The 26,095-nt window shown below is 43.0% G+C and overlaps 1 long non-coding RNA gene across 1 annotated transcript; it reads right to left on the reverse strand.

The window, feature by feature from the left end:
• Positions 1-16,914: 16,914 nt before the first annotated feature.
• LOC115575611 (uncharacterized) lies at positions 16,915-20,897 on the reverse strand. The gene is made up of 3 exons (XR_003982707.1): positions 20,785-20,897; positions 17,623-17,789; positions 16,915-17,239 (listed from the first exon to the last, which is right to left on the reverse strand). It is a non-coding gene; the product is annotated as an uncharacterized LOC115575611 (long non-coding RNA).
• Between the last annotated feature and the right edge of the window lie 5,198 nt (positions 20,898-26,095).

Genomic DNA, 26,095 nt, shown 5'->3' on the forward strand with positions numbered 1-26,095 from the left:
ACCGTGGAGAGGTAAACCTGTTATTGAACCCACAGTAATGTTATCAATATTATCATTATTAGCTAGCTAACAAGGGGGACCGGAGGGTGTGTTCCAACTATCGGGGGATCACACTCCTCAGCCTCCCTGGGAAAGTCTATTCCAGGGTACTGGAGAGGAGAATTCGGCCGATAGTCGAACCTCGGATTCAGGAGGAACAATGCGGTTTTCGTCCTGGCCGTGGAACACTGGACCAGCTTTATACCCTCCGCCGGGTGCTCGAGGGTTCATGGGAGTTTGCCCAACCAGTCCACATGTGTTTTGTGGACTTGGAGAAGGCATTCGACCATGTCCCTCGTGGCATTCTGTGGGAGGTGCTCCAGGAGTACGGGGTCGGAGGCCCTCTGTTAAGGGCTGTACGGTCCCTGTACGACCGGAGCAGGAGCTTGGTTCGCATTGCCGGCAGTAAGTCAGACCTGTTCCCAGTGCATGTTGGACTCCGGCAGGGCTGCCCTTTGTCACCGGTTCTGTTCATTATTTTTATGGACAGAATTTCTAGGCGCAGCCACGGGCCGGAGGGGATCTGGTTCGGGAGCCACTGGATCTCATCTCTGCTTTTCGCGGATGATGTGGTCTTGTTGGCTCCTTCGAGCCAGGACCTCCAGCATGTCCTGGGGCGGTTTGCAGCCGAGTGTGAAGCGGCTGGGATGAGAATCAGCACCTCCAAATCTGAGGCCATGGTTCTCGACCGGAAAAAGGTGGCTTGCTCCCTCCAGGTGGGAGGAGAGTTCCTGCCTCAAGTGGAGGAGTTTAAGTATCTTGGGGTCTTGTTCACGAGTGAGGGAAGGATGGAGCGTGAGATTGACAGGCGGATCGGTGCAGCGGCCACAGTAATGCGGTCGTTTTATCGGTCTGTCGTGGTAAAGAGAGAGCTGAGCCGAAAGGCGAAGCTCTCAATTTACCAGTCAATCTACGTTCCGACCCTCACCTATGGCCATGAACTTTGGGTCATGACCGAAAGAATAAGATCCCGGATACAAGCGGCCGAAATGAGTTTCCTCCGCAGGGTGGCAGGGCGCTCCCTTAGAGATAGGGTGAAGAGCTCTGTCACCTGGGAGGAGCTCGGAGTAGAGCCGCTGCTCCTCCACATCGAGAGGAGCCAGCTGAGGTGGCTCGGGCATCTGTTTCGGATGCCCCCGGGACGCCTCCCTCGGGAGGTGTTCCTGGCATGTCCCGCCGGGAGGAGACCCCGGGGAAGACCGAGGACATGCTGGTGTGACTATGTCACTCAGCTGGCCTGGGAACGCCTTGGGATCCTCCCGGAAGAGCTGGAGGCAGTGTCCGGGGAGAGGGAAGTCTGGGTGTCCCTGCTCAGGCAGCTGCCCCCGCGACCCGGCCCCGGATAAGCGAACGATAATGGATGGATGGATGAATAGCTAACAGTTTGCGGTGATTAACATACCGATACATTACGTTAATGCTGACATGTAAACTGCTGATCGCCACATATGGTTTTATTTGAATTTTAAAGGCATTATTCCTATTTAAAGTGTTTGGTAGGTAGTTTTGGTTGTTGTAATTTATTATGATCATTGTTATCATCATTATAATTAGAGTATGAAATTATAATTCTTGCCTCTTTCTTAAAACATTCTTATTGACATGGCAGCCGTAGATCGAGTCAGAACTGCAGACCCAGTTGATGGAGGATGTGGTGGACAGAGGAGACTGGACCCCCAAACACCCTGAGTACTGACCCAGATGATGTCCCACTGACACCATCCAGCCCAGCAGCACTGCAGGGACTCCTGCTCAGCCTGTTACTGTCCATCATCTGTAACTGTTTTAATATTGTTTTTAATAATAATTGTTTTTGTTAATAGCTAATAATAATCTGTAAATACTTAATTATGCTGTAATTTTGTAAATAGTTGTAAATGTCAAGACCTTAATAATAAAAGAAAACATTCAATCCCTTGTTGTCTCTGAAAAGTAGCACTTGATGCCGTTTGCTGTTATAAATTGTACTTAAGTTGTAAATACTGAATGGAATAGACAACGTGTAACAATACAACAATATTTTATTTCATGAATTATATAAAATGAAGAATTATGAACAAATAATTTAAAAGCCTCTCCATCCTCTCTGCAGCCTCATGTCCTCCTTCCTCCCTCCTCTTCGAAGCAAGAGAAAAGGTAAACACAAGATCACATTAACACAGGGATGCAAAGATTTACAAAAAGTGACATCAGGACTGACAAATCGGCTATTTATTATTTATTATTATATATTATTGCCTTACTCCCGGCGGAATGTTTCGCCCTGTGAACAAATGTTGTTCTGACCTCGGACAGTGGTGAAGCTCTCTGTTTGCTCCCTAAAACACGATGAAATGTAAAACAGACAAAACAAAAAATATATAATCATCATAAGGATAATCATAAACTTAGCTCTTTATTCCAACTAGACTTTACACAGATCACAGCCTGATCTAAATCTGTTCATCTTGGTCCATTTATGTACATGAAGTAAAACAAGTCTATAACATCTCCACAGTCACAATACAATATAAGATATAAATCAACCTCTGAACATCTAATGGTTGAAAGTAAAAGGCATTAAAGTGAAACTCTCGCCAAAAAGCAACCAAGGCTTTATTTGGGATTGAATATGAGTCAAACCTTCGTGTAAAAGCATAATTATGATGAAAGAGACACTTTTAAGATTTACCGTAGTTTCGGTTTTGGGCACGTTAATTTTGAAAGGGAGTGCATGGGGCACGACATACTAGCATCAAAATCGCTATTTTTAGAACACTAAGAAGGCTCGACACAACATGAAACTTTGCTCGTAGCATCACCAGGGTCTCCACTCATGAACACGAGCATTGAGAACATTGTTTGTGTACACAGAGTTTATGAAAAAGAAGGTTTTTGAACTACTCACATTACTGTCACCGTCATGGCAGGCAAAAAGTGTCGATCCCCGAGTGCGACCTGACAGGCAGGAGAGTAATGGTGAACCGCTCCTCAAGCGCGCCTGTCAGGTCGCACTCAGGGATCAACACTTTTTGTGTGGCATGACGGCAACGCGCAGGAGATGCAGCAGCTAACGTGAGTAGTTCAAAAACCTTCTTTTTCATAAACTCTGTGTACACAAACAATGTTCTCAATGCTCTCATTCATGAGTAGAGACCCTAGTGATACTACGAGCAAAGTTTCATGTTGTGTCGAGCCTTCTTACTGTTTTAAAAATAGAGATTTTGATGCTAGCTTGCCCTGCCCCTAGCACTCCCGTTCAAAATTAACGTGCCCAAAACCGAAACTACGGTAAATCTTAAAAGTGCCTCTTTCGTCATAATTATGCTTTTACACGAAGGTTTGACTCATATTCAATCCTAAATAAAGCCTCGGTTGCTTTTTGGTGAGAGTTTCGCTTTAAGTTGAGCATTACCAACGTATTTCAACTGATATTTTGAGGTTTTAAGGTCCCTTGAAGTTTAACATATTTGGCGTTTGACGCTCAAATGAGTAAAAACTGAGTATAGACCCAGTACTTACATTTAAATGAGAGGTCTGCGCCACTTGAGGTCGTCATTATTTATTTATTTATTTCTTCTCTTTGGGCGCGCAATGAATCTTGAGCAATTTGTAGCCGCGAAGGATAGTAGCGGTGTGTCCTCCAGGAACAGGCAAAAGAAGGAGGCATTTGTGGGGAGCATTTGGAGCACACTTTGAATTGGGACAGGCTTCGCGCGGCTTAGTGACATAATTGCACTTCAAATACACACTCCGAAGGATGCTGCCCCTGAATTTGGACACAGCCTGTGTCTTCCCTGCACTCCTTATCTGGTCATTGCATCTGTTTGCCTCTGTCTGCGTCAGTCTCTGTTCATGCTCCTGCGCCTGTCTGTTCCCAGTCCCCTCGTGGTATGTCTTGATTTTGAGTTTTGCATTTTTGATTTGTACTTTGCTGTTGATTTGCACTTTGTCTTTTGGTTTGCACTTTGTTTAGCTATCTTGTTTGCTACTTTGCTTTTGTCCCTTTTAGTCTAACTTTGGTCTTGCTCCCTTTTGGTTTTTGTACTTCAGCTTTGTTTTAATAAAGCTCGGCTTTTGTTTCCCTCATATTCTTGTCCCGTGAGTAACTGCATTTGGGTCCACCTCCTATCTCCATAGTTTTTCCCTTTTAAGCCCCAGTCTGACACTTGCAAATGTACTGACAGAGGAAGGACATAATAAAATTGTAAATTGTATTGTTCATATTATATTTTTTTGTTGTTGTAGTTGGCGAACCAATGGCAAATTTCTGTGGCAAAGTCATGACCTGCCCAACTCTGCCTGGACCACTAACACAGTCACCAGCCAGGACTTGCTAGTAATTATTTTTAACTAATGTGTCTACCCTTTACAGCCACACACGGTAGGATGGCACTTACCATTTATCTACAAGATTCTGTAGCTTTCTGAAAAGTACAAGGCTTCAGCTAACATACAACCCGTGAGACAACATACCAATGGAACAAAACACCATACAGTGTTTTAAAACACCCTGTTTCATATGGAGTAAGATCGCTATCAGAAAGACGTGTGCATGATTCTCACATTCGTATTCGTAACGTTAAACATTTGTGTGCAAATAAAATTGTTGTACACAAAATTCTACTGTCATATACACGAGTCTGAGAATTTATTTGGGTTAGGATTGTTTTTATGTGAGTATAATTCTAAAAGCTGTGAGTGCATAGTCTTGTGAGTACAACTGTAATTCCTACGACTACGAAGTCTTCACTGTGAACACAAATTCAAGTTTTTGGGTATGAGCAGAAAAATGTTGCCATGACGTCACGTAGGTCAGAGGCAGTTCACAGGGGAAAATAATCGAACCCCGATTACTCCAAACACGCATGCGCCAAAGCCAAAGATGGCTGACAGCAGTGGACCGGATGGAGCTGCCAGCTTAGGTGAAGCATCACAGGTAAAGTCAATAACATGTATGTCCAGCATTTATTCATAAAATTGTACTATTTGACATAATATACAGTTCATGGACTTACAGACTTGCAAGCTAACGACATGCTGGTGACGCAAAGTTAGTGCTACTATTACTAGCTTTAGAAGTTGGCTTGTGCTAGTTAATTAGCCCTGACCTGCAAAATATGAAATGATTAATTTGAGACATAATGTTGATCAAAATACTACTTTTATCGATTTATAAATTGCGTCAATTTCTGTATAACAGACAGTTGCTATAGACGCCGCTCTGATCAGAGGAGCACAGATGGAAAGAGGCTAAAAATGAACTATGCGGGACATTTGCCTTATGGTTCATTTTTGCGTTAATTAAACAGCTTCAGAGTAATAGTGCTGGTTATTGGTCTCGGTCCGGTCAGATTCAGGCAACTCGCCTCTCAACCCGCCCCCCTCACAGAGGACAGGTACAGTGTAACATTTGGAGTAATCAAGGTTCGATTATTTTCCCCTGTGACCTGCCTGTGACCTACTTGACGTCATTTCAACATTTTGCTACTCGTACCCAAAAACTTGAATTTGTGTTCACAGTGAAGACTTTGTAGTCGTAGAAATTAGAGTCGTACTCACAAGACTATGCACTTACAGCTTCAACAATCCTAACCCAAACAAATTATCTGACTCGTGTATATGACAGTAGAATTTTGTGTACAACAATTTTATTTGCAGACAAATGTTCAACATTACGAATACGAATGTGAGAATCAAGCACACGTCTTTTTGATAGCGATCTTACTCCATAGTTTCACATGACATGTAGAGTAGCTTATACAGTATATTGCATGTGTTTTGCTTGTTAATGTGAGCTATGAATGTTCTGCCTCCTGTCAGCACTGTGTGATCATACCTGTGCTGTAAATTATGGGTAATGTCAACCATATATGCCTCCATACATGCGTGTGTTTGCATACATTTTCCTTTTTACCCCAGGCACACAGAACCACAGTATTGTCAAATCATGTTTGATAGCCTTCTCTTTTCTGCCATTTCTGCCTATTTCAGGTTTTTGCCTTACTTCCTCTTTCTCTCTCCATACATGTCTTTCCATGTGTCTCTTATCCATGCATCCTTTCGCTGTAACTCTGTGTCCATCAACATAATTTGCTTTATTTCTGCCATTATTTCTCTTTTTCAGCCTGTCTTTATCCCTATCTCCCCTTCTTCATCTCCCTGAAAAGTGTAACCTACTTATAGCACAGCTGTCTGATAAATAATGGAGGAGAGACAGTTACTATCAGTGTCTCCATCAGCAGGATCCCAGCTTTGATCTCTGCTCTTCTCTCCATCCCTCCTCTTCTCCTTGCAACTTTCCTCCAAAGTTTTACCTCACCTCCTTTCACCCTTAAACTTCTCTCCTCGTGTGTGTGTGCGTGTGTGTGTGTGTGTCTCAACCTTAAACAGAACACCACATTCATTTCATAAATCACATAATAGCTCAATTTCATACCAGTTTTGGAAAGTCTGTGTGAAATGCTACAAATTTCATCACTGTAAAAATCCATAGAGAATTGCAAACATCCTTCTAGAAATCATACAATGTGTCAAATTGGTACGTCCAACAAAATACATAAGAAAAGGTTCACCAGTTCAATTATAGCTGGGAATTTATTGGTTGATATTTTATTAATTTTCATCTCATCTTTTTCTTTTTTTAGTGCAAAAGCGTGACCAATAAAAGAGTGATATTGGGAGATAGACAGAGATACAGACACATAAAGCAGTTTTAATGGTGTATGTAATGACATGATAAGAGTGCGGGAGTGAGGATTAGAATATGGTAGGAAGGTGTGTGTGTGTGTGTGTGTGTGTGTGTTTTGAGGTAGTGTTAGCAGCGGTGGAGAGAAGTTTCCAACACGGACAAAGTGTGCACCTTACAGTTAAGTTATTTTCCTTACGTTCAACAAATTCAAAGTAATGTTTTTATCTCTAACCGTCAAAAGTGGCTTTACACAGCGGGGGGTCTTCAGGCAGGTCGCATGCAGCAGCATGTTCTGCTCGTGTTGTTGACGCTGCCATTGTTATCCCATCTCCCTTTGCGGGTGGCGACTAACCAATCGGTGATGGTGAAAGATACCTCGTGCCAAACCCCAAACAATCACTGTTCCATTGACGGCCGACAAATGCAGACACATACACAGGAGGCAGGAAATGGGGAAACAAAAAGCGAGCTTTATTACCAAAAGCCGAATTTATACGAAAAGCAATGAATCCTGGAAACACAAGCAAACCAAACAAAAATACAAAGTAGCAACTAAAAAGGTTCAAAAAACAAAATGCAAAGAAAAAACAAAGTTCAAATCAAAGCGAGAACACAGAAACCAAAACAAACCAAATGGGAGACACGAGGAACAACAGACCAAAACGGGGTACCAGGAACAGACTGCTGTGGGAGTAGCAGGGAACATCGAAGAGGACATCACAAAACGAACTGACAAAGACCAGCGGGAGGACAAAGACTATATACAGACCCATTAATGACAAGATGAGGAACAGGTGAGGAGAGAGAGTGAGGAGGGAAGAGGACAGGTGAGGTAACGAAGGGAAACACAGAGTGAAAAACAGAGGAGACACTGAATAGCCAGAAGAGACACAAAAGGGCATGGATTCAAAATAAAACACAATAAAAAGACACTGAATCATAACAAAAACACAACAAAAAGACACTGAATCATGAGTGACGGATAGATATACCAACAATATAATAACAACAACAATAATGTAGGAGATACTATTAATAATAACGGTAATTAATCACTGGCGATTAGTAACACACTCGTGAATGGGGCACCACCTCCGTTGTTTCATTTATTGGAATAGGCCGGAGGTAATTATTCCAAATATCTAACTAAACACGTTGGCTTGGACAGTTAGAGTCTCATGTTCTTTATTTAATCTCCTTATCCCGAAGTAGTAAATTCTTTACACGGGTCCATTGATTTTCTACATCAAAATAAACTTGCACAGACAAGGACATACGGTTATATATGTTTATTAACTAAATAATGCAATTTAAATAATATGAAATAATAATTCAAACGATGACAACAAACAGCAGAAAATATGGAGATTGTAAAGGTTAAATTATTTAGATTGGGTGAATTTTGGACGATTGTGAATTTGCGAACAGGCATTTAGTCTAACAGATTACGGGAGTAAATTTTATACTAACGGAGCCCTATCCGAAATTCTCTTTTACCTTATTAATATGTACTCAAAGCTGCAGATACCAACTCTGATCTCAGGTGTATGAATCCAGCTGTATTCAGAAGTTTCAGCACACTTTGCTTTTAGATGAAAAGTCCACGGATCTGGTTTACTCTGATCCTCTCCTTCGGCTTGGCTGCGGATTTGTGGTAGCGTCCCAATGGCTGGAGAATGATGTTGTGTCAGAGTTTTCTGTTTGAGTGCGCTGCAGGCGGTCGGTCGTGGCTGGATGATACTTCCTCTGTTCAGCTGGAGATGTCTTCACGGTTTCTTGACCAGTTCACTACTGCACCATGAATAATGATCAGTGTCTTTAATCAGAGTGCCTTTAGAGCGGTAATTCTTCAGTTTCGAATATAAACTGCTTTAACTTTATTTAAAAAATTAACTTGAGGATGAAACGCTGGCCAGGCGAATCTTCCTTAGTCACTAAATACAAGAATTAGAAAAAGTAACTTCTTCTGAGTCGGCAACGGTACTTTAACAATATATAAAAGAAGACAAATAAAAACTGAGTTTCGTTCTTGCTCGAGCTTTTCACAATAAAAGTACTCCGAGAGAGAATACCTCAAAACACGAATTATCGCTTTGAAGAAAAATTCAACAAGTGGTTCAAATCTGCGGGGATTGAAAATCTCAGAGCGTGTCCCAAAAACGCAGCAAAGTATGGGAATTAAAAGTAGAAAAGAAGAGTAAAAGTTTTATGCGTTTCAAAAGGCGAAGAGTTTAAGAGTGGGAGTTTCAAAAATCAAAAAGAAGCAGCAAAAGTTACAAAGAAGAGAGTGAACAGAATGGAGTCTGCTGTTTTTATATTTTAGACTGAAGGCGGAACCGAGGGGCTGCTGACCTCGTCACCTCCTCCAGCGACATCACAGCTTAATTCACGGACATATTTCTGAACTAAACTATTCCTATCGTTTTAAAAGTTTTAAGATCGTGAAACCACCATGGTCTCACAAACATTTGTTTACATGTTCTAAAAGGACATAACCGAAATCACTAACTAGGCAAAGAAAATTACTTGTTAGAATATATCAAACACACACAGACATATGCAGCAGCAGCACTGATGGCTTAAATATATTTCATATAGTGCTAGCTTTATACTTAATACAAAAATATATGTCAGAGGTAGATAATTATATTTGTAAGCATACATGTAAAATCAGTTTGTTTCAGAAGTTTTCTTCCAACTATACCTGAACTTACCAAAAAGTGGCACTGTGGTTCCACAGATCATTCATACACATTAAACCAGAATTTGTAATTTGGGTTAATTTCATATCAGAACGATGGGGAAAACATCAAATTGGTTAAGAATATGTTAAGTTAAGATGAAATTCCAGTTTAATCCTCATCCAGGATCAACTTACTACTGGTTACTACTGGCTTCTGCTGTAGAATGGGAATGCAAACAGCTTTTAAACAACAACATCGTACATTTACACTTTGACAAGTAGAAGCGAATGCCAGATGTTGATTCCAGAGTGTTGTTATCTCTGGACGAGGCAACTGCCACATCAAAGAAGGGCAACACTGATCCAGTGACCATTCGTTCCTAATTTAAAATCAACAGGGCACTCAATAATCAGCACCCTTTTTGTAGAAAAACAGTTGTTATCCACTCCAGATGCAGAAATGTTGAATCCTGAGTCTCGAATGTCTGTGTGACGAGAGGACATGTTCCTTCAATAATAATAACAATAAACATAAACATAATAATAATAATAATAATAGTAATAATAATACAATGTGATAATATAATATTATAATAATCAGACAGGATGTTCCTGCACGGTAAACCCGAATAAGTAAGCAGAACTTAAAAAAAATGAGGCAATCAGTTGCCACAGTTTTTTTGAGTTCATACATTCAAACATTTGAGTATATCAGAGCTTATATATTTGGAGTTTATGTTAAATATAATTTTAAATTACAATTAAATTAAATTTACCGATTAAGCCAACTCAAAAATGTTCAGTTCCTGCTACTCAGAATATTCATTCATCTTTCTCATTGCAATAACTTTAGAGAACTTAATCATTTCAAGCATGAAAACTCAGGATTTTTATGTTTCATGAATTTCACATTTATTAGTTTTTTCATTCAATCTTCTGAACTCAAAAACATAGGCTTGTTAAAACTCAAAATCATTTACCTCCAAACTTAAAATATTTGTGGCAACTGATTGCCTTAGACATAATAAGTACTCTTGACTTAAAAGTCAAACAAAAAACACGTCAAATTAAAAGCAAATATTTTTTTCTATTCAGATGTTTAAAACTTTTCTTGCCCAGTCTTTTAGCACAAAATATATGAAATAAAAAAACAAACAAATAAATAAATACATAAATAAAAAGTAACAATTAACAAGTCTACCTCTGGCCATTTTTTTTATACTTTAAGATGAACCATGTAATAGTAGAAAATATTCAAACTCAGAAAAGCTAAAATTACATTGAGAAAATATCTTTATGTCACAAATGTCTTATAAACTGTTAATACAACATTACCAGGGGGGCATCAGCAAGTCTTGAGTGGTGACCAAAAATTTGAGTCTATAAAGATTTGCCCACACCTGTGCCTTTTAGCACAAAATTAAACAAACAACATTTGACAGACAATAGTAATAAAAAAGAGCATTAAAGAAACAATTACAAAGGCACACTTTTGGCCATCTGGTTGTAAACTTGCAGTGCATCAATATAGAAACAAATTGCTTATAAATTGCTTATAAATTCTTCGCAGCTAAAACTGCTAAAATTTCAAGACTGTACATTAACATGTACAAAGGCAGTGTGTAGCCTTCCTTTGGCTATCTTCCATAACACTACATACACTTCCATAACTGAATAAACATCCCATCCTCAGAGGCAAATAAAGTCCCTATAACATTGTTTCCAGCTAGAAAGGTGGCTACTTTACTATAAAGTAAAGCAGCCTGAAACTTTGAAGACAGTTGTTTATTCATTCATGAAAATGTATCAATGAAGAGCTTTCTTTTCTGATACAAATTTATTTCCCAAAATTATATAGTACACCTTTTAAAAACAAAATGCCATCCATCCATCCATCCATCCATTTTCTTCCGCTTATCCGGGGCCGGGTCGCGGGGGCAGCTGCCTGAGCAGGGACATCCAGACTTCCCTCTCCCCGGATACTGCCTCCAGCTCTTCCGGGAGGACCCCAAGGCGTTCCCAGGCCAGCTGAGTGACATAGTCACACCAGCGTGTCCTGGGTCTTCCTCGGGGTCTCCTCCCGGAGGGACATGCCAGGAACACCTCCCGAGGGAGGCGTCCCGGGGGCATCCGAAACAGATGCCTGAGCCACCTCAGCTGGCTCCTCTCGATGTGGAGGAGCAGCGGCTCTACTCTGAGCTCCTCCCGGGTGACAGAGCTCTTCACCCTATCTCTAAGGGAGCGCCCTGCCACCCTGCGGAGGAAACTCATTTCGGCCGCTTGTATCCGGGATCTTATTCTTTCGGTCATGACCCAGAGTTCATGGCCATAGGTGAGGGTCGGAACGTAGATTGACTGGTAAATCGAGAGCTTCGCCTTTCGGCTCAGCTCTCTCTTCACCACGACAGCCCGATACAACGACCGCATTACTGCGGCCGCTGCACCGATCCGTCTGTCAATCTCACGCTCCGTCCTTCCCTCACTCGTGAACAAGACCCCAAGATACTTAAACTCCTCCACTTGAGGCAGGAACTCTCCTCCCACCTGGAGGGAGCCGGCCACCTTTTTCCGGTCGAGAACCATGGCCTCGGATTTGGAGGTGCTGATTCTCATCCCAGCCGCTTCACACTCGGCTGCAAACCGCCCCAGGGCATGCTGGAGGTCCCGGCTCGAAGGAGCCAACAAGACCACGTCATCCGCGAAAAGCAGAGACGAGATCCATTGGCTCCCGAACCAGATCCCCTCCGGCCTGTGGCTGCGCCTAGAAATTCTGTCCATAAAAGTAATTAACAGAACCGGTGACAAAGGGCAGCCCTGCCGGAGTCCAACATGCACTGGGAACAGGTCTGACTTACTGCCGGCAATGCGAACCAGGCTCCTGCTCCGGCAGTACAGGGACCGCACGGCCCTTAACAGAGGGCCCCCGACCCCGTACTCCCGGAGCACCCCCCACAGTATGCCACGAGGGACACGGTCGAATGCCTTCTCCAAGTCCACAAAACACATGTGGACTGGTTGGGCAAACTCCCATGAACCCTCGAGCACCCTGCGGAGGGTATAGAGCTGGTCCAGTGTTCCACGGCCAGGACGAAAACCGCATTGTTCCTCCTGGATCCGAGGTTCGACTATCGGCCTAATTCTCCTCTCCAGTACCCTGGAATAGACTTTCCCGGGGAGGCTGAGGAGTGTGATCCCCCGATAGTTGGAGCACACCCTCCGGTCCCCCTTTTTAAATAGGGGGACCACCACCCCGGTCTGCCAGTCCAGAGGCACTGTCCCCGACTGCCACGCGATGCTGTAGAGACGTGTCAACCAAGACAGCCCCACAACATCCAGAGACTTGAGGTACTCAGGGCGGATCTCATCCACCCCCGGTGCTTTGCCACTGAGGAGCTTACGGACTACCTCAGTGACTTCGGCTTGGGTGATGGATGGGTCAACCTCTGAGTCCCCAGCCTCTGCTTCCTCTATGGAAGGCGTGTCAGTGGGATTGAGGAGATCCTCGAAGTATTCCTTCCACCGCCCGACGATGTCCCCAGTCGAGGTCAACAGCTCCCCACCTCCACTGTAAACAGTGTTGGTGGAGGACTGTTTCCCCCTCCTGAGGCGCCGGATGGTTTGCCAGAATTTCTTCGAGGCCGACCGGTAGTCCTTCTCCATGGCCTCCCCGAACTCTTCCCAGACCCGAGTTTTTGCTTCCGAGACTGCCCGTGCTGCCGCACGCTTGGCCTGCCGGTACCCGTCAGCTGCCTCAGGAGTCCCCCGGGCCAGCCAGGCCCGGTAGGACTCCTTCTTCAGCTTGACGGCAACCCTTACTTCCGGGGTCCACCACCGGGTTCGGGGATTGCCGCCGCGACAGGCACCGGAGACCTTACGGCCACAGCTCCGGACAGCCGCGTCAACAATGGAGGTGGAGAACATGGTCCATTCGGACTCTATGTCCCCAGCCTCCCTCGGGATCTGGTCAAAGCTCTCCCGGAGGTGGGAGTTAAAGTTCTCCCTGGCAGAGGGTTCTGCCAAACGTTCCCAGCAGACCCTCACAATACGTTTGGGCCTGCCAGGTCTGTCCAGCTTCCTCCCCCGCCAGCGGATCCAACTCACCACCAGGTGGTGATCAGTTGACAGCTCAGCCCCTCTCTTCACCCGAGTGTCCAAGACATACGGCCGGAGGTCAGATGACACGACCACAAAGTCGATCATTGATCTCCGGCCTAGGGTGTCCTGGTGCCACGTGCACATATGGACACCCTTATGCTTGAACATGGTGTTCGTTATGGACAAACTGTGACTAGCACAGAAGTCCAGTAACAAAACACCACTCGGGTTCAGATCGGGGAGGCCGTTCCTCCCAATCACACCCCTCCAGGTAACACTGTCATCGCCCACGTGGGCGTTGAAGTCCCCCAGGAGAACGACGGAGTCCCCGTTTGGAGCACTCTCCAGTACCCCTCCCAGGGACTCCAAGAAGGCCGGGTACTCTGCACCGCTGTTCGGCCCATAAGCCGAGACAACGGTGAGAGCCCTATCCCCGACCCGAAGGCGCAGGGAAACGACCCTCTCGTTCACCGGGGAGAACTCCAACACATGGCGGCTGAGCTGGGGGGCTATAAGCAAGCCTACACCAGCTCGCCGCCTCTCGCCGCGGGCAACTCCAGAGTGGAAGAGAGTCCAGCCTCTCTCAAGGAGTTGGGTTCCAGAGCCCAGGCTGTGCGTGGAGGTGAGACCGACTATTTCTAGTCGGTACCGCTCAACCTCCCGCACCAGCTCAGGCTCTTTCCCCCCCAGTGAGGTGACATTCCATGTCCCCATGGCTAGAGTCACCATCCGGGGATCGGGCCGCCGGGGCCCCCGCCCACGACCGCCACCCATATCCCTCTGCACCGGCCCCTTCTGAACCCTCCCGCGAGTGGTGAGCCCACGGGAGGGCGGGCCCACGTTGCTCGTTCGGGCTGCGCCCGGCCGGGTCCCGTGGGCAGAGACCCGGCCACCAGGCGCTTGCCTGCGAGCCCCAACCCCGGGCCTGGCTCCAGGGTGGGGCCCCGGTGACGCCGATCCGGGCGACGTGCACGTCCTTGGTAGTATAACTTTCATCAGGGGCGAGTGAACCGATCTTAGTCTGACCCGTCACCTAGGACCTGTTTGCCTTGGGAGACCCTACCAGGGGCATTAAGCCCCGGACAACATAGCTCCTCGGATCATTCAGGTGCTCAAACCCCTCCACCACGATAAGGTGCCGGTTCAAGGAGGATAATATAAAAAATTCAACCCTGCATTTCAGTTTATCAACAATAAAATATAAGTTACATTAACAAGTACAAAGACAGTGTGTACTTTGTGCCATTTCACTGAAAACCAGTTTAGTAGAGCAGCAACTTTAACATCAACAGTTGAACAGTAGTCAACATTGACCTGACATGACATATTCTCATTGTGGACTATGCTCTAACAGAGTGAGCCATCAGAATCCACCACTCCTTTTTGGATCTTGAGTTACACATATAACATCAGGTCATTTTTAAGAGTCTGCAGCTTGGGTGACAGTTTAGAGTCATCAAGACCAAGTAAGATTTTCTGTGTGAATTCAAAGGTGTTTGTCAGTCAGTCAGTTGGATAGCTAAGATGTAGTGCATAAATCAGGCCAAACATTACCAGGAAGCCATCAGCAAGCCTGGGGAGAATGACAACCACATCACCCTCTAGGACGACAGAGATTCTTACTGGGTGGTAGTTAACTGGGCTTGTGGCAACGTCACTGACAGTTGTAAGGAGGACCACTGATGCATCCCCCAGGTCTTGCTCATCCATATCATCCTTAAAAAATGAAAGGGAGATCATATACTAATCACATTTACTGAAACAATGGCGGTGGCAATTTTAATTACAGTTGTCATATAAATAACAATAAATACACAAGACTGAAAGACTCCTGTTCATTCTGCTGCGTTGTGCTCTCGTTTGCTGAGAAAGTGAGATGACTTTTATGTGTTCCACTGTTAGGCTAATGACGGCTAGTTGATTTTCTTTGCAGTTAATTTTTTTGATGCCCTAATGGGCTCAAAATGACACTTCACACTTATGAACATCTTGCCAGAGGTTTGTAGTTGAAATACTGGTACACATACAGAAATTTTAATGTGTGTTGTAAATGAAATTAAAATGAGTGAATATGAATATGAATATGAATTGGTTAATTTACAGTACAATAGGCCTGATATCTCTTTACTGGGACTTACCACACATGTTCTGAAAAATCCATAGTCTTCCTCACGTAGATACACAGGCAGGGCATGGAGAACAGTGGTACGCCTTGTGTGGACATCATGTAATTCCTAAGAAGATTAAAATAGTGTTGCGACAAGTTTACTAAACAAACCCAATGCCAAACAGTCCCAACTCATTATTAATGAATTAATTACTAATACCTGCACATAAATACATTAATAACCTGCTGACTCATCTGGTGCAATTGTGGAATTCAAAAGCTTATTTGAAGCATTAAACTCCCAACATTACACTAAGACTTAACCTGTGATATGTATAATCACCTGTGTATCATGGACTTTGAAAATGTCAGCCAAAGCCTCTGCAGTCTTTCCAGTGTTGGAAGCTTTCTGCCTGAATAAGGCCATCAAACGAGGAGTGTGGCGATCAAGCTCGGCATAGAAAGTGTTAGGTAGGTTCTGGTTAGTTATCCGTTGAAACTCTGCATACACCTGGATTGAGTAAAGACAGTAACCGCAATTATTTATTTTATGATGAATGAAATTAGGCAACATTACACACAATGTGACATACAGTAGCAAAGATAAAAACAGAAAAAATAACCTACAAAATGAATTTGATTATTAAATTCATTTAGCAAAGATAAAAACAGATGAAAGAGTTGACCCACATTACCTCAGACTGCATATGAAGAGCAGGCCAGAGGTCCATTAGCTCTTTCACCGGAGGGCAGGACATCACAATAGTCTGTCATCGCAAGGCAAATGTGGTCTGCATCATCTTACTAATAAGGGGTAGGTTTCTCTCAGTCTTCTTTACTTCCTCAACAATAGCCTGCCTCAAAAGGTCAAGACTTGAGGGATCCTCTCCTTGTGGAAAGTTAGGCAGAAAGTTGACCTCTGCACGCTTAGGTCTTTTGATGTTGGAGTGTGAAGGTTCATTCTCAGGGTTTTTTCGGCTTCTTTTCCCAGCATTTACAACGACCTCCTGACATCCAGCCCTTCTCATCTTGGTCCTGTAATTGCCCATTTTAAACTTGAGGCTGTTTTCCCAGCCATTCCATCCATTGTCAGATCATGCTTCTTTTAAACAGGGGTGTTTCTTCACAAGAGCTTCAGCCACCATTGCTATCTCATTATTACTGGGGTAAGCCTTAAAACCATATATGGTAGTTGCCAGCTTGTCTAAAATATTGTGTTTTTGGTCCCTTGACAACTGAAGAGGACTTTCATTCTTTTCAAATTCAGCATTCCCATCTCTAAGTGTCAGCTCAACGTCAAATGCAAATTTGGGAATCTGAAAAGGACCTGGAGGCCATCTGCTCAGAAGTTCTGGGGATGACACATCTGAAAGGGTATCAGTCGATGCAAGAGAACAGGAATCCTGTGTAACTGAAATATGAACACAGGCTTTTTGTGGTAACTCCTCGATGTCAACAAGGCAAGTGAGTTTTCCATCAAAGTCTGGATCTTCGTATTGCAAACTGAAGTCACAGTCCAGTTGTTCTTTCAAAATCTCAATCAGTGCATCAACAGAGGCTGGACGGGAGCTGAGTTTTAATTTTCTAACACGGTCTGCCTCGATGACACGAAGGATCATGTTTTGTGGGGCTTCAGCTGCCATCACTTTAATAAATGAAGAGATTTGGAGGTTAAAAACACATCAGCACATAGACATTATAGTGCATTTATAAGGCTTTCTAAATGTTTATAATGATTAATGAGAACCTCCAACGTGTTCAGCATTCATAATGCTTTATACCTCCATGCCAAAGCGACAGTGTTTGAAAGAAAAATCTGAGACCTGGCTTCCACAGTACATTATAACTACCATGACATTAGCCAGTTATATTTGTGATTTTAATGCATTATAGACATGTTCTTTAGAATGTGTTACCAAAGAGTGCAATTCCAAAATGCAGGTCATGTATGTTGATGTATATTGATTGATTATACTGAGCACATTTTCCAATAAATGAACAATTAATGATTTATGAAGAATTACTCACCATAGAGTGGTCTTGATTTTGTCTCACTTGTATGAACCTCTTGGGAGTCAACAGCAGCAAGCCATTAATCTTGTATGCAGAGAGTGGGGTCGTATCATTGATGTCAGATTGCAGGTGGATAGACAGGCTTCCCTGTATGGCTGACAGCTCGTAGGATCGAAGATGCTCTACATACCAGGAGTCATAATCACAACAGAGAAAAGAAGCATTGTGATTCACAAGGTAGATCTGTGTGAGTCTGCAAAATTTTGACAGTCCCCCACTGATTCCAACTGACACAAACATGCCACTGGTATAGTCTGTGCCATCAATGGTCACCTTTGATGTACGATAGACAGTGTCACTAGTTGTTTGTCCTCTAATGTGAGCCTGAGCTACTTCTGGTAGAGCTGAAACCAAAACAGAGTCAACCCTGGACGTTTGCGTTTTTGGTTTGAAAAACGATGGTGAACCAAGGTGATATGCCATCATGTATTGGTGTCTGATTGCCAGTGTCTTCAAGACATTTTTGAAGTTTTGAGTGTCATGCACCACTCTCTTGAAGAAGCGATGTTTAGCTTCAAATCTCATGGTCCAAACATGCAAACATGCACCAGGGGCCCAAAGCACTTAACTAAGGTGGGGTAATGCTCCACATAGTGATGTTTAGGACGAAGCCTAAACCCAGGGAAAGCCTCTTGTAGGATCTGTCTGTGGTCACTGATTTTGCAAACAAAATAGTCCAATGTTTCATAAGAAAATGATGGGCATAATGCTAATTCCACCAACTAATTCCACCAACTCTTTCAAGTCCATCAACATTACCCTCTGGTACTTTACTGCCTACAAGTAACGGAAGTAGTCTGAGCAGCATGGCATTTTCATGCCCGTTCCCATCCAATTGTTCCCCAGGTCATGAATGTTTTGGGAACTGGATGAGGTTTATTTACTTTATCAGTGTGCTGATATGGGAATGATGTGATTCTTTGGTTCAAATACTCTAAAGTGAAGTACTTAAGCCGAATCATTTCTCTAATGCAAAGAGAAAGTTCGACTGGAACGATTCCTTTCGCAAAGATCGTGTAGTAGATCTGGAGGAAAACCTGTGATAGGATGGAAGTGGTCAAGTGACTCACAGAAGACACAATCACCTTTAACCCCAAATTGGCTGCTTGAACTCTCATCTTGGAGGACATTTTCTACATGAATGTCATGACATTCATGTAGAACTTTGACTTTGGTTCTCTGGACAAATTCCTCCTTTTTTACCTCAGTTGTTTGAAACTGTTCACTTGTGGCCATCAGAGCATGTGAGCGGAGCTGAGCGGCGAGAACTTCTGCTCCCCGCTTACGTGGGCGTTCGCTCCTTCGCTCCATCGCTCCAAGTCATACCAGACAGCTCCGCTCAAAGACCGCTCTCCGCTCACCTAAAATTTCATTCAGCTCCGGTGAAATCACTCCACGCTCGCTCAAATTTAAAAGAGGGAGCAATTCCTGACGTTGCACCTATATGACCTGTCTGCTTGCTTTTCGAAATATTTTACAAACTCCATCTCTCAACGAATGACCTCCTTGAAGGCACACGTGAGTCTGTGTGGACTTGTGCATGCCCTAGACTCGTGGAGAGCGGTATCGGAACGGAACTGGAGCGAAACGGAACCATCGCTCTGGCCTCTGGATTAAAACCCGCTCTGCGCTCCGACTATATTTTGCACGCTCCGCTCCCCGCTCGCTCCGCTCACATGCCCTGGTGGCCATACAGAATCTGCAAACATAATCTGCTCTGAATGACTCCAAAAAGCCACCTAACCCATGTGCAGCCAGATCGTCAGCAGAGACACAGAAGATGGTGCCTTTCACATTCTGACCAACAGATTCAATGAAAACACCATCCTGTTCAAGTATGTGAACATCATGAACAAGTGGAGCAAGAACAGCTGCATATCCATATTTCTGGACGTCTGTCACTTTAGCTAGCATGGCCAATTGTATAGTGTGCATTGCTGATCTATACTTGGGCAGCACATTTGCTAGGACCCAGTATACAGCACAAAGTTTGTGAACTTTACGTGATGTGCCGAGAGGGTTAGCGATTTCAAGATCATCGATATATAGCTGGATTGCTAGGTGTAGCTCTTCTGTTGAGACTAACTCATTTTCCTGGAAATGAGAGCCATCACGATATGACACATAATAACCAGGCTCAGTGTTTGGTTCTCTGATCTTGCTCAGGATATCTGTGTTTTTAAACAGCTCCTGAATCATTTGAAAGATTGGAACATACATCATGGTATGACCAGGTGCTTCCAAATGGTACTCTACTGGCATTACCAATGGATAGTTGTGCTCTATAAATGTCTTTCTTCGCTTACAAGAGGACAACTCTGCACCTTTGGAGGTAGCACTAAAAACAACATTAGAGTCCATGACAGCACTGACAACTTTATTGAGTGTGGAATCTGTGACGTTGTGACCATGTCTCTGCAATATATCATTAATTGCATCCTTTATCAATGGCTGAGATAAAGAGAAGATCTGATTCAAGTGATGAACTATTTCTTGTGTAGCTGTGTTTCACACATGAAGGATAGCCTGCATCTTTAGAAATAAAGATGCTGCATTAAGTTTGAGGTGATTTTTTAGTTTTGAATCATCACACTGCTCATCATCCTGCATTTCTGTGCTCTGAACTGGACACTCTTCATCCAAATCAATAGTGACGTTAGAGCTGGTGGCTTGGAGATTCTGAGTATGCTCGTAGACAATGTCACTACCAAAGTCTGATGCAAGACTCGCTTGATGCACTCTACTTTTATGGGAATTAAATGAAGAGTATACATTTGTGCAATAGTTACAACCTTTGTATGGGTATACCACTGTCTCATGCTTTTTTAAGTGTGTTCTTATGTGACTGAGGAGTACAGACTCAGAAAAAGGTTGCTGAAATGTGCATAAAGGACACTTGAAAGTCACAAGTTCCTGAATCTCCTTTGCACTGCTGTTACGTTCTTGAGTATGATATCTTGACAGATGAGTACTCAGTGCACTAAGTGTCTGAAATGTGCACATACAATCATCATGGAGGCATGGGAGTGGGGTAATTTTTGAAAAGTGGCTGTGCTGCAGTCTGCAGTGTTTAAATAAATATGTTCTAGTGGTAAAAAAAAGCTGAACACAACTTACAGTGCCAAGTTACATTTGTCGCAGCAACCTGAAAACACACACACAAAAAAAGTTATTTTACAGCACACCTGTCATGAAGTTTAACCTCCATCAGAACTATCAAAAACTGCAGTCATATTCCTCATACGAAAAGAGTACAACAATATACACCAACATTGAGTAAAACAAAGTAGATGTGTAAGATGCCTGTTAGACTATTCAAAACATTTTATTACACAAATAAGTCAAAGTTAGGTAAAGTTGGGCTGGTAGCATTCATAAATTCTTATCCTAGCAATAACAAAACAAAAAAAAAGAAAAATCACCAAAAATAAATAAATAATTTAACCAGCTAATTTTACTTGCAGAGAATAACTTTCACCTAGTCTAAGGCACAACACGTGGAGTTAGCTTCTGTTTTCACTCACAACACTGACACAGCTCCAACACAGATTGACACACCACAACTGCATTAGTCTAGCCATGTAGCCTATACAGCTAACTGGCGGGTTGACTTTGCATGTTAGCTTGCTAACCAAACGGTTAACCGTTTTACATTGCTAACGTGACTCACTTCGTTCGTTTTAAAAACACGTTGAACCTCCAGAAAACATTCAAGCAAGTTTTATGTTGACTACTTACATTCACAACTCAATTGTGCAGAGCGGAGTGTTACCGTACTCCGGTCGATTAGTCTCCCGCTCTTCTCCTCGGCTCCGGTCTGCTGCCTGAAGAGGAAGTGCATGCAAATACTACAAAATAAAATATGTGAGCGCTTCCGGTGGAAGCGTGTTTTTTTTCCCCTTTTTTTTTAATGTAATTTATTAACTAGCCAACCTTGTAACATGCAAACTATTAACAATGAATTCTTTATAAACGTATACGTGTGTGTGTGTGTGTGTGTGTGTGATAATTTATACAAATCTATCTGATGCAATTGATTTATTCTTAATTCGTTCTTGATTTGATTTGTTTATTTGTTCTTTCAAAATAAGACATAAATTCATTTAATCCATATAGTTTTAAGTAACTCTGAGTTAATAATTTTAAGTAGCAGTTACATAAAAATACAAAAAAGTTCATATTAATCAAAAATTACAAGTTTAATAAACTCAAAAAGAAGCAAATTGCAACTGGCACTCAATATTTTTAAGTAAGTACAACTTTTAAGAAGATTTTGAGTTTACACTACTCATTCCAATTAATTATTTTGAGCATTCGGGTTTACAGTGATGGTGTTCTGAAGCTGGATGAAGGCAGTCCTGGAAATTTGCTTTATGTGGGAGTTTAAGGACAAATCCTGATCAAAGATAGCTCATATAAACTATTGTTATGTTGAGGCACACAGCTGTGCCTCAACATAACATATCTGATGGCAACTGTTTCTCAAGAATCTTAGAGAGAAAATGGAAGGTTAGATATGGGTCTATAGTTAGCTAAAACCTCTGCATCAACTGTAAGCTTTTTAAGAAGTGGTTTGATTACAGCTATTGTTGTCATGGTTTTGTCATGGAAAGCTGGTTGTGTTTAGTTGTCTTGTCAATGTTGTCTTATCGTTTCCTGTTTTAATTTGAAATTTTACTCTCCTCTTGTTTCAGGTAACTTGTAATTTCCCCTTGTGTTTTTTCCACCAGTCTGATTGTCTTACCCGCCCTGATTGTTTCCACCTGTTCCCCATTACTGTGTGTATATATCAGGGTTCGTACACATTTTTCAAGGTCAAATTCAAGCACTTTTCAAGCACTTTTAAGGGTAATTTACAAAATTTTCTAGCACCTTATCGCTGAGGTAAAATACATATCTACAGGAATATATATACTTTTATTATTTTTTTCATTTTTTATGACAATTATGTACATTGTATTATGCTGTAAATATTTAAAGTTGTTTCATGATAGCAAAAACTTTAGAAATTAAAGGAGAACACAAAGTTTTATCCAAAAAAAGGGAAGCCACTTGGCGTTCTACAGGTACACTTGCACCGAGACAAAGAGAGACCTGAGAGCACCCTGCAATTTTCTTTTTTGACATAAACTTTCATAAGCTTTTCGCTTATTCATCAAAGTTTATTATACTGAATGTGTCATCAGTCCAAATTGCATCAAATACACCTTCTCCTCAGCCATCCTTCTCTATTGCTGCATGTGTGATGATACACACACACTGATTTTATTTCTCCTTGTAATAAGCAAACTATCCAGTCTGATCCCAGTGTTGCCAAGACACAGAGTTATAATGTCAAGCACTTTCAAGCACTTAAACTAAAATCCAAGCACTTTTCAGACCTTGAAAACACAACATTGAAATTCAAGCACTTTCAAGGATTTCAAGCACCCGTACGAACCCTGATATATGGTCTGTGTCTCGCCAGTTCATCTTGTCTTGTGTGCCACTGAACCAGCTCTGTGCCATCATCTCGTCAAGTTTTGTCAGTGTTTGTTCCATGCACCTGTCTTGTCAGATTCTTTTATACTTTTCTTTGATACTTTGTCAAGCCCTTGTTTTTGTTAGTAGGTTATCCCTCGTATGAGTGTTTTTTTGTTTATTAGCTGAAGTAGCGTTTTTTTCCTCCTTGTGAGTGATTTTCAGAGGAGCAGATGTCCTCTCTGCATCGTGGGGTGAAGGAGCTGGTGAACTGTCAGTAGGAATTCAAAGCTGCCATGTCCACCCATGTGAACCTCCTGTCAGCCCAGGTTCAAGAAATCCACTCTCTCCTCACAACGAATCCCTCCTCCCCTGCAACAGAAGCCACACCGTCTCCAGCAGCTGCTGGAGCATTGTCAGTCCTGGTTCCCCCTGCCACAGCCCTTCCCCTATCTGCACCAGAGAAGTTTTCCGGTGAGTCTGGAAAATGCTGTGCTTTCATAGTTGACTGTGAAATGTATTATGAACACCTGCCAACAGCCTTTCCCACAGACTGGCAGTCATGGTTTCCCTTCTTACCAGGAATGCGAAGGCTTGGGTTACAGCTGAGTGGTCTTGTGGTTCATCAATCTGTGGTTCCCTCAGTGAATTCATAGAGGCTCTGAGGGGTGCTTTAGATCCGATCTTGTCAGACCGAGAGCAAGCTTGTGCACTGAGTAACATCAAACAAGGTATGGACTCAGTTTGTGATTATGCCATCCGCTTTCGAACCCTAGCCACTGACAGCATTTGGAATTCCACAGCTCTTTATGATGTCTTTCTTAAAGGACTCTCCATGGAGCGAGAGGTCCGGGAGTATATGGAGACATGCTAGATCTGCGCCCACAACAAGCCCCCCTCCGGAGCGCGGATGGATTTGCTGCAGCCACTCCCCATTCCTACTCGTCCTTGGGCTGAGATCTCTCTGGACTTTGTCACGGGGCTCCTGGTCTCTGAAGGTAACACCACTGTTCTCACAGTGGTGGATAGATTTTCCAATATGACTCATTTCATTCCTTTGCCCAAGGTGCTCTCTGCCAAAGAAACAGCAGACGTTATGATGACTCATTTGTTTCATATCCATGGATTTCCTAAGGATATTGTGTCAGACCGAGATCACTGTCCCATCAGCTCACACTATGGTCCAGAGTGTGTTTAGTTGTCTTGTCAATGATGTCTTGGTTTCCCGTTTTATTGGGTTCAAATCCTAGTTAAGTTGTGACAGTTTTAAAGGGCTGTGGTACATATCCTGTTCATTGGGACAAATTGATCATGTCGAGTATAGCAGTGCTAAGTAAGGGTAAAACTTTAATTTAGTCAGGATTGGGTCTAACAGACACATTGATGGTGTAAATGAAGAAATCAATAAAAGTAGCTGGAGTAGGTCAATGGTAGAAAATATATAAAATGCTCAATTTCAATGCCATATGCCAGAACAAGGTCAAGAGTGTGATTGATGTTGGGTATTTTGTTTTCTACCAGACAGTGCTGTGGGGATGGAGGAATTCTGCAGTCCAAGATGGTGTAGAGTTTTTGAATAGCAGAATTCGAGAAAAAGTTAACAGGTTGGCAAGCCCAGATTGTTTTCAAATAATTATTTTATGCCTATTGAGTATAGATTATTGCCAATCCCATTTTTCATATTTTATATTGAGTGATATGTATTCTGTGAATTATTTTTTATTTGATTAGCTGTAGGTTTGTATTGGGGGTCATCACATGTTTTATTTATTTATTTCTCTCTATGTGAGGGCACTCAATCTTTAGGCTCTGTGAGAGTGGTGAGAGAATCAACTTTGTGTGTATTTGGTGTCAATTGCCTTTTTCCCATTGTATAACTTGGGGTGCTGGAGAGTTTGTTGTGACTCCAGCCTTTTGGTTTATCAAGGGTCTCCCGGGCAGCCTTTGCCATTTCGTTTCATGTTTTCTTGGTCTCCTGGACAATTTTGGTTTTGAGTCAGCTGCCTGGCAGAGGTGGTTTAGTTAATCATTTTAGTGCTTTGTTTCATTAGAGAAGCCTGTAGTGGCTCTATACAGTTTTGTTGTTTTTTTCCCTCCTTTCCGATCTATCACTATTGCGATTTTGTGGTTAACTTTGAGACACTCCTGGGTCCGCGCCTGCGTGGTAGTTTTATGGACTCAACCCTGGCCCGAAATCTCAAATTACTCATTTATCTTCCTTGTCCACTCGCAATCACCACAGTGGATGGGCAACCTTTGGGTATGGATAGGGATGAGAGGGTCACCTGCCTGATATTCATTCGCATTGGCAATCACACGGAAGAGATTAAGTTTTTTTCTTATTGACGCACCTCAGTTACCCCTCATTTTGGGACACCCATGGCTCAAGAAACACAACCCTCACATCAATTTGAGGACTGGGAAGGTGCTGAGCTGGGGCCCAGAATGTGCATCTCACATGATGGAATCTGACTCTGTTCAACTCCAACCTTTGGGTCTTGAGCTTCCTGCTGCCACCATCGCCTCTGCCTCGAAATTTCCCAGTTCAGTGGGCCTCACCTGTTCTACCCCTAGAGATCCCCTGACTCTTGGGGCTCTCGAGTCCTTGACTCCTTCTGGTTCTTCGTCCTCTGTGTCTCTTCTTCCCAATGGGGTTCCTGCAGAGTATGCTGAACTTAGTGAAGTCTTCAGTAAACAGAAGGCCTCCATCCTTCCTCCCCATAGGCCATATGATTGTTCCTTCAATCTCCTCCCAGGCACTACAGGCTGCCTGTATTCGCAATCACGACCCAAAACATCAGCTATGAAAAGCTATATTGATGAAGCTTTAGCTGCAGATTTCATTTGCCCCTCTACATCTCCAACTTGGGACATTTTTTTCTTTGAGGGGAAGAAAGATGGGGGCCTTAGACCCTGCATTGTTTACTGGGGTCTGAATAACATCACCGTTAAAAACCGCTACCTGCTC

The sequence above is a fragment of the Sparus aurata genome, chromosome 23, assembly GCF_900880675.1.
Source record: "Sparus aurata chromosome 23, fSpaAur1.1, whole genome shotgun sequence".
In the NCBI taxonomy this organism is placed as follows: Eukaryota; Metazoa; Chordata; class Actinopteri; order Spariformes; family Sparidae; genus Sparus; species Sparus aurata.